We start from the raw sequence: 11,229 nt of genomic DNA, 5'->3' as shown, positions 1-11,229 counted from the left end.
TCCTGGTAGGGACTGACTTCAAGTTCTGCCTCTTGAGCTCCAGCTGCACCTGACTCTAAGGTTGTATAAGTGATGGGACCCAAAACTTCCTGTAGTTATGCTCTCAATGGGCTGGTACTAGAAGCACAGTGTTGTTGCAAGTATGCAGCCCACTTGGCCAGGGTGGAGGTTTGAACCATAGTGCCTTGTGGTTTTTTTGCCCAATCTCTCGCCCATCCCGCAAAGGAGTATATTGTCCTGACCATAACCTGAGTTGTGTTTGTGACACTCTCAGTGGCTAGGACGGTGACATACACAGCCATCAACTGTTTCTCCACTAGTGAGTAACAGACCTCAGTGCCTTTCCACATTTGGGACCAAAACTTAATAGGTTGCCATAAGCGCTTTCTCAGTTGCCACAAACCCCATCCAAACCCCTCAGAGGCCACATGGACATCAAGCTCACAGGGCCTGGCAGGATCAAACACATTCAAAGCCGGTGCTACACTTTGTGCCTGATCAGTCCAATCCCAGCAAACATCCTTCTGAATATGGTTATATAAGGGGTGCAGTAACTGAGCCAAATGGGGTATAAATGCTCACCAATACCCCAACAGACCTAGAAATTCGTATAACTGTTTTAGTGTAGTGAGCATAGGGAATGCCTGGATCTTAACTGTAACTGCATCAGGAATAAGTTTCATCTTACTTGACCAAACAACTCCCAAGACTTGACAGGTAATCCAGATCCTTATAATTTACCCTTGTTGACCACCCAGCCACACTCTTTCAAATGGGACAGCAGGGTAGGGACACTGCTTGCTCCAATTCTGGAAGAGAATCCCTGGTTAGCATGATATCATCAATGTAATTGTACATGTGAACCACCTCTAGCTGTTTCCATTTACCCAGGTCAGTAGTCACCAGCCCATGGCACAAGGTGGGGCTATGCAAAAAGCCCTGGGGTAACACTGTAGAGGTCCATTGCCACCCTTCCCAAGTGAAGGCAAATTGATCTTGACTGTCTGCAGCTATATCAACAGAGAAAAATCTGCCACAAAGTGAAATGTCCTCAACTCATGGCTTAGCTGATCCATCATGTTAGCTATCGAGGGAACAGCAGCATGCAAAGGGGAACAACTTTATTAAGTTCTTTAAAATCCAGTCATTCGCCAGGTTTCATCTGGTTTGCACATAGGCCATACTGGGGAGTTGTAAGGACTGTGTGCTGGCTGGATGATCCCCACCTTTTCTAGTTCAAGGATCATCCTTGTGATTTCTTTATGATCACCTGGCAGGTGGTACTGCTTTGTGTTAGTCACACACTGAGGAATGGGTAGTTGCAAAGGGGTGGGGGATGTACCAACTTAACAACCCAGATCCGCAGATGGAACTCCTTGAATGTGGTTTTCAACCACAGTCCTTGTAAGACAACTACCCCCAAAATATGATATATTCAGGAATAAGGGATATGTATAATTTGTATGGCTTACGAGGCAGTCTTCCTATCCCCAATGGAATAGTTATTGGCCTCACTGAATAGTTTGGCCCTGGAACTGTCAATGGCCATAGGGGTCCTAGGGAACCATTCTGGGTTCCCAAAGAGGAGGGAACATTCTGCACCTGAATCTGCTAAGGCCAGTACCTGCCACACATTAGAAGGAGACCAGTGGATTGCCAATTCCATGTGGGGCCTCCAGTCCCTGCCTATCCTTGTTAGATGGGTCCTTCGGCCTTCTCCTTATTCAAAATGGAACAATGGGGCTTGGGGATATCCTACTCTTCCTCAGCTTCCTCCAACATGTAATCTTGAAGCCGTGTGGCATGAGTGCTGACCATTTTCTTGGCAGCTGCTGGAGCTGCTCCTTTACCCTGCTTTTTCAGTAGCTGGAACTTCTGTTCTGACTTAAGCTACTGACAAAGCTCTAAAAGGATTTTATTAGATTTGCCATCTAATTTCTTTCTATCTGTCTCAGCCATAATCAATCTACCCACATCTGTGTTTGGGTAACCTTTACAGGTCCATTTCCTTTTTTATTTGGGTCGGGGGAGGGAGGGACATCACAGGCAGTAGCCAGCATGCCCTTATGGTGACGCACTGCTTCTACTTCCCCCAAATTTGCCACTGTTCATGTAACAGTGTTGATGGGCTGCCCCACAGAGGGGCCCAAGATAGCTACCTGTGACCCAAAAAGGATAAAGGTGGTGCTTGAGAATAAAGTTCCTCATCCCTGCCATAAATACTTCCTCATCTGGCCCATGGGATCACAGGTTGGAAGCAGCATTCTTCAGACCTAGTTCCTGGAGGACCTGCTGCAACTCAGTATACAACTTCCACCAACTCACTGCCCCTGGTAGGTCTCCAAGCGACCATCATCCATTCTAATAGAACATGATTTTCTAGGTTGTCATGGCTGTTTTGAGGACACTGCCTCAAGAAGAAGTGCATGGTGTTGGCAGCTAATTTCTCATTTCTGTTCAGGATAGCATGATACCATCTACTCCTATATTCCACAACTACAGCAACCAAGCTGCCAGAGACTCAGTGGGTTTCTGCCTGAATGCCCTCCCTAACTCCATCAACTCTGGGTGTAAGGCCGGGCCACAGAGTGCTCAACTACTTGCAGAGGGGGCTGTGCCTGCTAGGGATTTTACCTTCTTGATGGCCACCGGCTGGGCTCTGAGTCTGCCAAAGGCAGTTTCAACCCAAACCTCTTCCTTCACAGGGGAGTTGGAAACGACTACTACCACAGACTTGGAGACTTTCTAATAGCTCAAATGCAGTTCCTTCTCCTGCAACAGTTTGGCATCTTCCAGCACCTGCCACTGTCAGCACTCAGATTCCAGCTTGCACTGGAGCCCTTAAACTTGGGCAGTCTCTTGCAGAGAGTTTTCAGTTTCTGCTCTCAGGGCTGTAAAAAAACACCCACACCACAGAGTGTGCCCCCCCCCCAACAGAGTAGCCACAGGGAACCACATGCTCAAGAACGGCCACCCCTCTACTTTACCCTCCAAGGGCTCTGGCAGCTCCATACCACTCTGAACTGATTCCTGCCCACTATGCCAGGTGTAATGCTGGTGGTTGAGGCCAGGGAGGTTTACACTAGATTCAGGCAGACCACAGAAGAGCCACGGACCCAAAAGGCATTGGACCATTCCCACTTATTAGATTCTCATGGCAGTGGGTGAGTGAACAGGCAGGGGAAACCCACTTCTCATGGCAGCTGGTGAGTGAACCGGGGAAAATTGTTCCCCGTGAAAAGTACTCACAGCCTTGTATAGGCTACGCACACAAAATTGGCTTTCTGACACGTGCATACATCACTTATTAGGTAAAGTGATTGCAGCCAGAAAACAAGGGAGCAAGACTAAACTGCAGCCTTTTTCCCTACTGTACCACAACCTTTTTACCCACTCATTTACTGATGGGCACTTGGGCTGCCTCTGAATCTTGGTTGCCTAATATAAATAGTGTTGCAATAAACATAAAGGTGCATATATTCATTATTTTAAAATTATTTAGAAAAAACCAAAGGAAAACTTTTTAATTGAATTTTTTGGGTGACATTGGTTAATAAAATTATATAAGTTTTAGGGGTACAATTCTATAATACATCATCTGTATAATGCATGTGTTTACCACCCCAAGTCAAGTCTCTTTCCACCACCATTTATCTCTCCTTTATTCTCTTCTACCTCCTCCCCAACGCTTCCCCTCTGTTGATTACCATATTGTTGTCTGTGTCTATGAGTTTGTTCTTTCTTTGTTTGTGCTTAATTTCTTCAACCTTTTCATCCTATATTCTTTCTAATCATTGTTTTGGGTTTCTTTGGACATATTCCCAGAAGTGGGATCACTGGGTCATAAGGCAAATCCATATTTATTTTTTGAGGATTCTCCATACTGTTTTCCAGAGTGGCTGCACCAGTCTGCATTCCTGCCAACAGTGCATGGAAGTTCCCCTTTCTCCATCTCCTCACCAGCACTTGTTGTTTATTGATTTATTTATGATATCCATTCTGACAGGTATAAGATGTTATCTCATTGTGGTTTTAATTTGAATTTCCCTAATGGTTAGTGACATTGAGCATCTTTTTGTATGTTTATTGGTCAGTCAGAGAAAGACAAATACCATATGATTTCACTTATATGTAGAATTTATTGAACAAAATAAACAAAATAGAAATAGACCCATAGATACAGAGAACACACTGACAGCTGTCAGAGGGGACAGGGTTAGAGGCTGGGTGAAATAGGTGAAGAGATTAAGCAAAAAAAATAAAACCCTCATAGACAAAGGCAACAATGTGGTGATTAAGGGAGTAGGGTCAGGTAGGAAACTAAAGGGGGAGTAAATAGTAAAGGGAGGAGAATGAACTTTGGACTGTGAACACACAATACAGTGGTCTCTTTTCTAGTGTGGGGGTTAAGTTCCAGAACCCCCTGCAAAAGGCAAAAATTCGCAAAGTAGTGACCTTGTATTTATTTAATGATTCATACATACTTTAAGGCTTTATAAACCCTCCCCACATTCTTTTTTTTTTTTTTAAGATTTTATTTATTCATTTGAGAGGAAGAAGAGAGACAGACAGAGAGAGAGAGAGAGATAGAGAAGGGAGGAGGAGCAGGAAGCATCAACTCCCATATGTGCCTAGACCAGGCGAGCCCAGGGCTTCGAACCAGCGACCTCAGCATTTCCAGGTTGACACTTTATCCACTGCGCCACCACAGGTCAGGCTGCTCCCCACATTCTTTTAAACCTTTCCCATACTGTTATTAACCTTTCCCACACTCTTATAAACACTTCCTATGCTCTTAAACACTTTCTATACTCTTAAACCTATGTAACTTTAACAACATCTAAAATTTTATATGGGTACTCACCAATGAATACTAATATGTTTTAATTGATGTTTCTTATATATTTTTTATATTGTTTTCAGTTTTTTAGGCTAGATAATGCTTATTTTACTGCAAAAGTAATTAAAATAATAAATATATAAAAATACCTATATACTGCAAAATCCTGTAATATTGTGAAAAATCCACAATACAAAATAAGATATACATTGTAAAAAATGAAAAAATTTGTGATACAGCCTGACCAGAGAGTGGTGCAGTGGCTAGAGAGTCAGACTGGGATGAAGATGACCCAAGTTAGAAACCTGGAGGTGCCAGCTTGGGTGCGGGCTCATCTGGCTTGAGCAAGGCTCACCAGCTTGAGCCCAGGGTTGCTGGCTTGAGCAAGGGGTTACTCTGTCTGCTGTAGAGCCCCGATCAAGGCACATATGAGAAAGCAATGAATGAACAACTAAGGAGCCACAGCGAAGAATTGATGCTTCTCATCTCTCTCCCTTCCTGTCTGTCTGTCCCTATCTGTCCCTCTCTCTGTCTATCTCTGTCTCTATCACAAAATAAAAAAAAAATTAAAAATCTGCAATATAGTGAGGCCACGAAAAGTGAACCGTGATATGGTGAGGGACAACTGTACAAAATACAGGTGATGTATTATAGAATTGTATCCATGAAACCTATATAATTTTATTAACCAGTGCAACCCCAATAAATTCAATAAAAAATAAAAGCTTCTAAAAGAAAAGGGAAAATGTTCCTCAACTAGTCTTGTAAGGTGCCCTGAAAATAGAAAGAAAATAAGGAAAGAGGAAGAGTGAGCAATGAAAAAAGGAGAGAAGGAAGGAAAGAAATAAGATTAGAGGGAGGAGGAGGGATAAAATCAGGAAGGAGGAAGGGAAGGGAGGAAGAAAGGAAAGGTCTCAAAGTCAATTCCATGTTGAAAGACTATTAAACAGAAGACTTCCCAGAGTCTTTACTATTTCTCAGAGGTCAGCATATGTATTGTTTCCCAAACTTGACCTTGGGAATCCAGGATTTCCAGAGCTGGTCTTTTTAAGCCTATATTAAAATTGCTCCCATGAGGAAGACCTCTTATAAATGCATATAACCCTAGGGATTCTTAATACCTTTGTGGCAACTAGTTTCTTAAATATTTTCCTTCATGGCAGTAGGTACACAAGGCAGTTATGGGAGATTGTCTATTCCTTCTTCAGTAATTATTGAGCACCTGCAACAGGCTAGGAGGTTTGGGGAAGATGTATGTTAATCAAGTTATTGGGTGTGTGAAAGTGTGCAAAGTAGACAAAACTATGATAAAGAAGCATAAAGGCATGCCCGAACCTTGGTGGATTTTTGTAAACATGTGCAAATTAACCAGCAATTTTAATAAGCTATAAATCTTTGTTAACCTAAAAAGTGTTGACATCACCAAGACACAAAAATTCATATAAACCATTTTAAATGTTTGTTGCTAAGTGTCATTGCCTGTTATAATAAAGCAATGATGATGATGATATTTTAAAAAAGTGATAAATATATAATGTCATTCCCCAGCCAGTCTCTAGGTAAGACAGGTGGTGAACTCATTTGACAAGTGATTTCTCACAAAGTTATTTAAAATGAGAACCACTTTGTGTGTGTGTGTGTGTGTGTGTGTGTGTGTGTGTGACAGAGATAGAAAGACAGTCAGAGAGAGGGATGGATAGGGACAAACAGGAAGAGAGAGAGATGAGAAGCATCAGTTCTTAGTTGTTCATTGATTGCTTTCTCATATGTGCCTTGAGAGGGGGACTATTTGGTAAGGTGACCAAATTTTTTACAATGAAAAGTAGGACAAAAATAAATTGGAGAAGACAATATCATAAATAAAAGAAACATTTTATTCATTGCAATAATAATACACTATAATATGATAAATGCATAATAAAAACATTTTTAATATTTTATATTGTAATTATGCTTATATGCCTATTAATATACATGCCATGTAATTATGCTTACATGCCTAATAATATCTAAATGAGGACTTTTCCATTGAATGAATATTTTTTGTCAATGTATCATCTTGTAACAATATATTGGAAATATCTGAACAAGAAATATCCTTCATACTGAATTTTACAGCAAGTGCTGCAGCTAGAGTATTAACATTCAATCTCGATTTCTCACTTGTCCAAAATCATTAGCAACTAAAAAAACTCTTTCAATGGCTGCATTAGTTCCAGGGCAGCACAGTGTAAATGAACAAGAATAAATAAATTTTCATATGAAATATGTTCATTTTTGAAATGGCTGAATATTTCTACCCATCTTTTATCAATTTCGACATGCTCATTTTCCCACTGTATTAACCTTTCAGAATTTAAATATACATTCAGTCTTCTAATTTCTTCAAAGAGACAATTGTCTATTTTGATGTCTGGCATTGCTTTAGATAAAAACTCAAGACAAAATTCAATATCTGTCCAATATACTTGCGATGAAGTAAAAAAACACCATTGAAAACGGTTTCTTCCTGTGATGTTTGTTTCAGACCATTCTTCAATATATTGAGAACATGTCTGGTAAAACTCTGCACTTCTTTGATAAACTTTTTTGTTATGCCCAGATTTGATTCCTCTAAGTCTGACAATTTTATTTTTATAATTAAAGGAAGAAATTTTTCTTCAAAATGAGATTTATATTAAAGGATAAAGTCATTTAATATGACTTCACCTTCAATGTTTTGAATATTTTGTGAAAAATAGATGCTTGATTATGTACAAAATACATTAATATCTCAGATATTTTATTATTGGAAAACAATTCCAGGATTTTAGAACATTTGTCTAAACTTAAAAAATATGATTGTAGAACATGTTTATAGCAGGTATTAGAGCAAACCATCTAACTTTTGAATATCCTAAAAGTTTTTTGTATTCAACATTTGCTTCTTCACAAAATTGTTTTAAAGTAGCAACATGAATGGTAAAACGACTAAAATGCAAATAATTTGTAATTATTATTACTTCTACATCAATTGGCATGGCACATGATGCTGTGTTGACTGCATTTGACAAATATGTGCCTATTCCTAGTATTTTCTTTTGGAGTAACTCTTGTAATTTTACATACACATTATTCACCCCTTTGAGTCTTTGCCTACCAATATTTATATTATCAGCCATTAGTGCAACAACTTTGGATTTCAGATTGTTTTCATTTATTACTCTGTATAGATTATTTGACAAAATTTCAGAAGTTTTGACCTCAATGTATTCTAAATTTAAAATTTTTACTTGAATGCTCTTGATAACATTAAAATATCTTACTATTATTGGATACAATTTAATTTCATTGTGATTTGATGCATCAGATAAAATCGTTACAAATGCTGCAGTTTCCAAGTCCTCTGTAAGTATTTTGTCACAGTAATTTTTAAATACTGATTTCAAAATAGCCTCACATTTTGTCCTGGCATGTAAAAATTTTGCATTGTGAAACTTTTTCAATAATTTAGTTGTATAATCCATACTACAAAAACTTTGATTGAGAATTATGGTATGAAATGCAGGTGTTCCCTTCATTGCAGCCAACTGTTTTCATCTTCAGAATAATTTGAAGTTTTAAAAAAAATTGTTACTTTACAACTGGAAACTGATGCATCTAATGATTGCTTGTGTTTGTTGGTGGTCAAGTGTTTTGTTGCCGCTGCTCTGCCCCCAACTGCAATACAAAATTCTCCACTGTAAATATTGCAGAAAACAATGGTATTTTTCTTTGATATGAAGAATGGAAATTTATTTTTCAATTTATCATTGAAATGGCATTTTCTCTTTTTTATTTTTCCACCCCTTAAATGAAATTAAAAATTAAAAATAAAATATAGAGCTACACAAATGAGGCAAACACATTAGGAACTGGAAATGTTACATCATGGTAGGAGAATTTTCTGGAAGATAAATTAACAAAACTAAATATCAAACAAAACCACTAATTTGGAGTGATATTCGGGTGTATTTATCATTTTTTAATTAAAAATATTTGTTTTATGCAACTATTTAATCAAAATGCATTATTAATACATATGGTTTGAGGTTAAATTTCCACTTTAAAATCGAATTGCAGAAAAATACTTTTAAATAAAATTATATGTATTTGGAAATTATTAAATAGATAATGAATTAATAAAACGTGAATTGTGCTTACGTCTATGATTAAATATTCATCTGTGTATGATTGAATATTCACTGAGAAAGAAATAATTGTAAGTCTACAATGTTGTATGTGCCGCGTCATGTTTCAGTAAGAAGTACTCAAAGCCATTTGCACGCTCGGTATATCGCGTGCTCTCTCAAGGTCTCCCATGCGGAGACATGAGTTTCATAATCGAATCTCACTGCACTGTACTGATCCTTGATGAGTCATCATGTCAAATACAGATATGTCACATCACATACAATGGATCAACTTGGCACTGATTGAATATGGACTTTTAAAGATTAGTCTTTCAATATAAAAGGGAGGACATGTAGGAGGACAGTTTTCAAGAGAGGACAGAACTTATAAAAGAAGGACTGTTCTCTCTAAAGTAGGACGATTGGTCAACTTAGCTATAGCAGACCAAGTGACCCCTTGCTCAAGCCAGCGACCTTGGGCTCAAGCTGGTGAGCCTTGCTTAAACCCGATGAACCCACACTCAAGCTGGCACCTTGGGGTTTTGAACCTTTGATGCTCTATCCACTGCACCACCGCCTGGTCAGACTAAAATGATAACCACTTAATATAGAACCTATAATATGTTAAAGAAGCACTGGAAAATTATCTCACAATCTGTGTGTGTAGGAGACCTAGAGATTTTTTACTTCATTTTCTCAATGCCAAATATTGTCTTTTGACATTGAGGTACACATAAATAAAGCCTAATGTGTACAATGTACCCAGACCCATTTTATTTCTCTTTGTCGACGAACATCATAGTAACCCCATTAATTTGACTGGGTTATTTGAGATAACAACATTTTGTCTCAATATAACTTTCTGCTTTAGCACATTTGTAGGGGATGGAACTTAAGAATCAAGGCAGGAAGATGTCATGGAGACTTAATTACATATCCCACAGTACTCCTTGTAATAAAGCAGAAAGCTGCTTCATGCAACTACATAAGTTCTAAGTAAATTATTATGAGTTGTGAAGGGAAATGGATTAATGTGAACTTGCTTATAATTTTGTAGGTTTAAAGAAGGTATATCCATAGAGGAAACAAAGTATCCATCTACCTCCCACCTTCTGACTGCCCCAGTGAAGTGATATAAAAAAAATTTGTATTTTAATGTTTAAAACTTGCTTATTTTGCATTCTTTTCTTGCTCAACCTTATTAAAAATGATCAAAAAGAAGAAATGACTGTTAGCTGGTGGTCAAGTTATGCAAATATGTAATCATTCTACTAAACTCCAACATGTAAGTCAAATAGAGAAGTGACAACCATAGTCAGAATACCCCTTACCCAGCCTCCTAGCTGTGCAGATTTGAGCTACTCACTTAACTTTGAAATTTCAATTTTTTATCTACAACAATCTATAAATAATTAAATAGTAAAACAAATATGAATAAAATAATTCATAGAAATTGGCCCCATTTCTATCATAGGATGATTGTAAAGATCACATGAATAATTAAGCAGTTAATATCCTGCTCTGTTCCAAAAACAAGAAGAATGTAAAACAACTGACTCAGTGTATAGAAGTACTTTAAAACTGTAACTCACTGTGGGCATGTAAAACATTATTACCAATTAACCCAGTGAAAGGACAGAATTCTAAACAAGACTTGAATTTCACATTTTGACCTTAGATATCAGAAAAAAGAATTCAGTTCTAAGCAGTTCTCAGTCCTGATGAGTTTCTTAGTGCTCTTTCCTGTACTGTAGCAATATCCATTAGAATATTCTGCATCTCAGGTGCTAGGAGGGCTTTAGAATTTAGCATGGGAAGGAGCCACAAGATGCATAATATGTTATTCTTTTCCTAGTGCTCTGTGCTTATTGCAATGACAGTTTATAAATTAATTGTTGTAATATTTGTTTAATGCCTGTTTCTCTGATTGAGTTGTGGGAGTTGGGAAGGCAAGGTCTATGTCTATTTTGCTCACTGTGATGTCTGACACATAGTAGGCCCTCAAGAATGTTATCTGAATAAAAGAATAAATACACAAGTGACTGAGTAAATTTGCCCTCTTATGCTTCTTAATCAGCTGTGCTAGAATACAGCCGATAGGTTCTATCAGGGAACTGGAGGGTGGGGAAGGCCCAGAAGAGTACCTAAAGAAGTAGAAAGGGCTCCCTGTCTTTGCATATGCTTCTTTTGGCCACGTGCCCTTCCTGCACTCTGGATAATGTACATGTGTTCTGGCCA

The sequence above is a fragment of the Saccopteryx bilineata genome, chromosome 3 (genome assembly GCF_036850765.1).
Source record: "Saccopteryx bilineata isolate mSacBil1 chromosome 3, mSacBil1_pri_phased_curated, whole genome shotgun sequence".
Classification (NCBI taxonomy): domain Eukaryota; kingdom Metazoa; phylum Chordata; class Mammalia; order Chiroptera; family Emballonuridae; genus Saccopteryx; species Saccopteryx bilineata.
Note: the sequence above shows the minus strand (reverse complement) of the source record.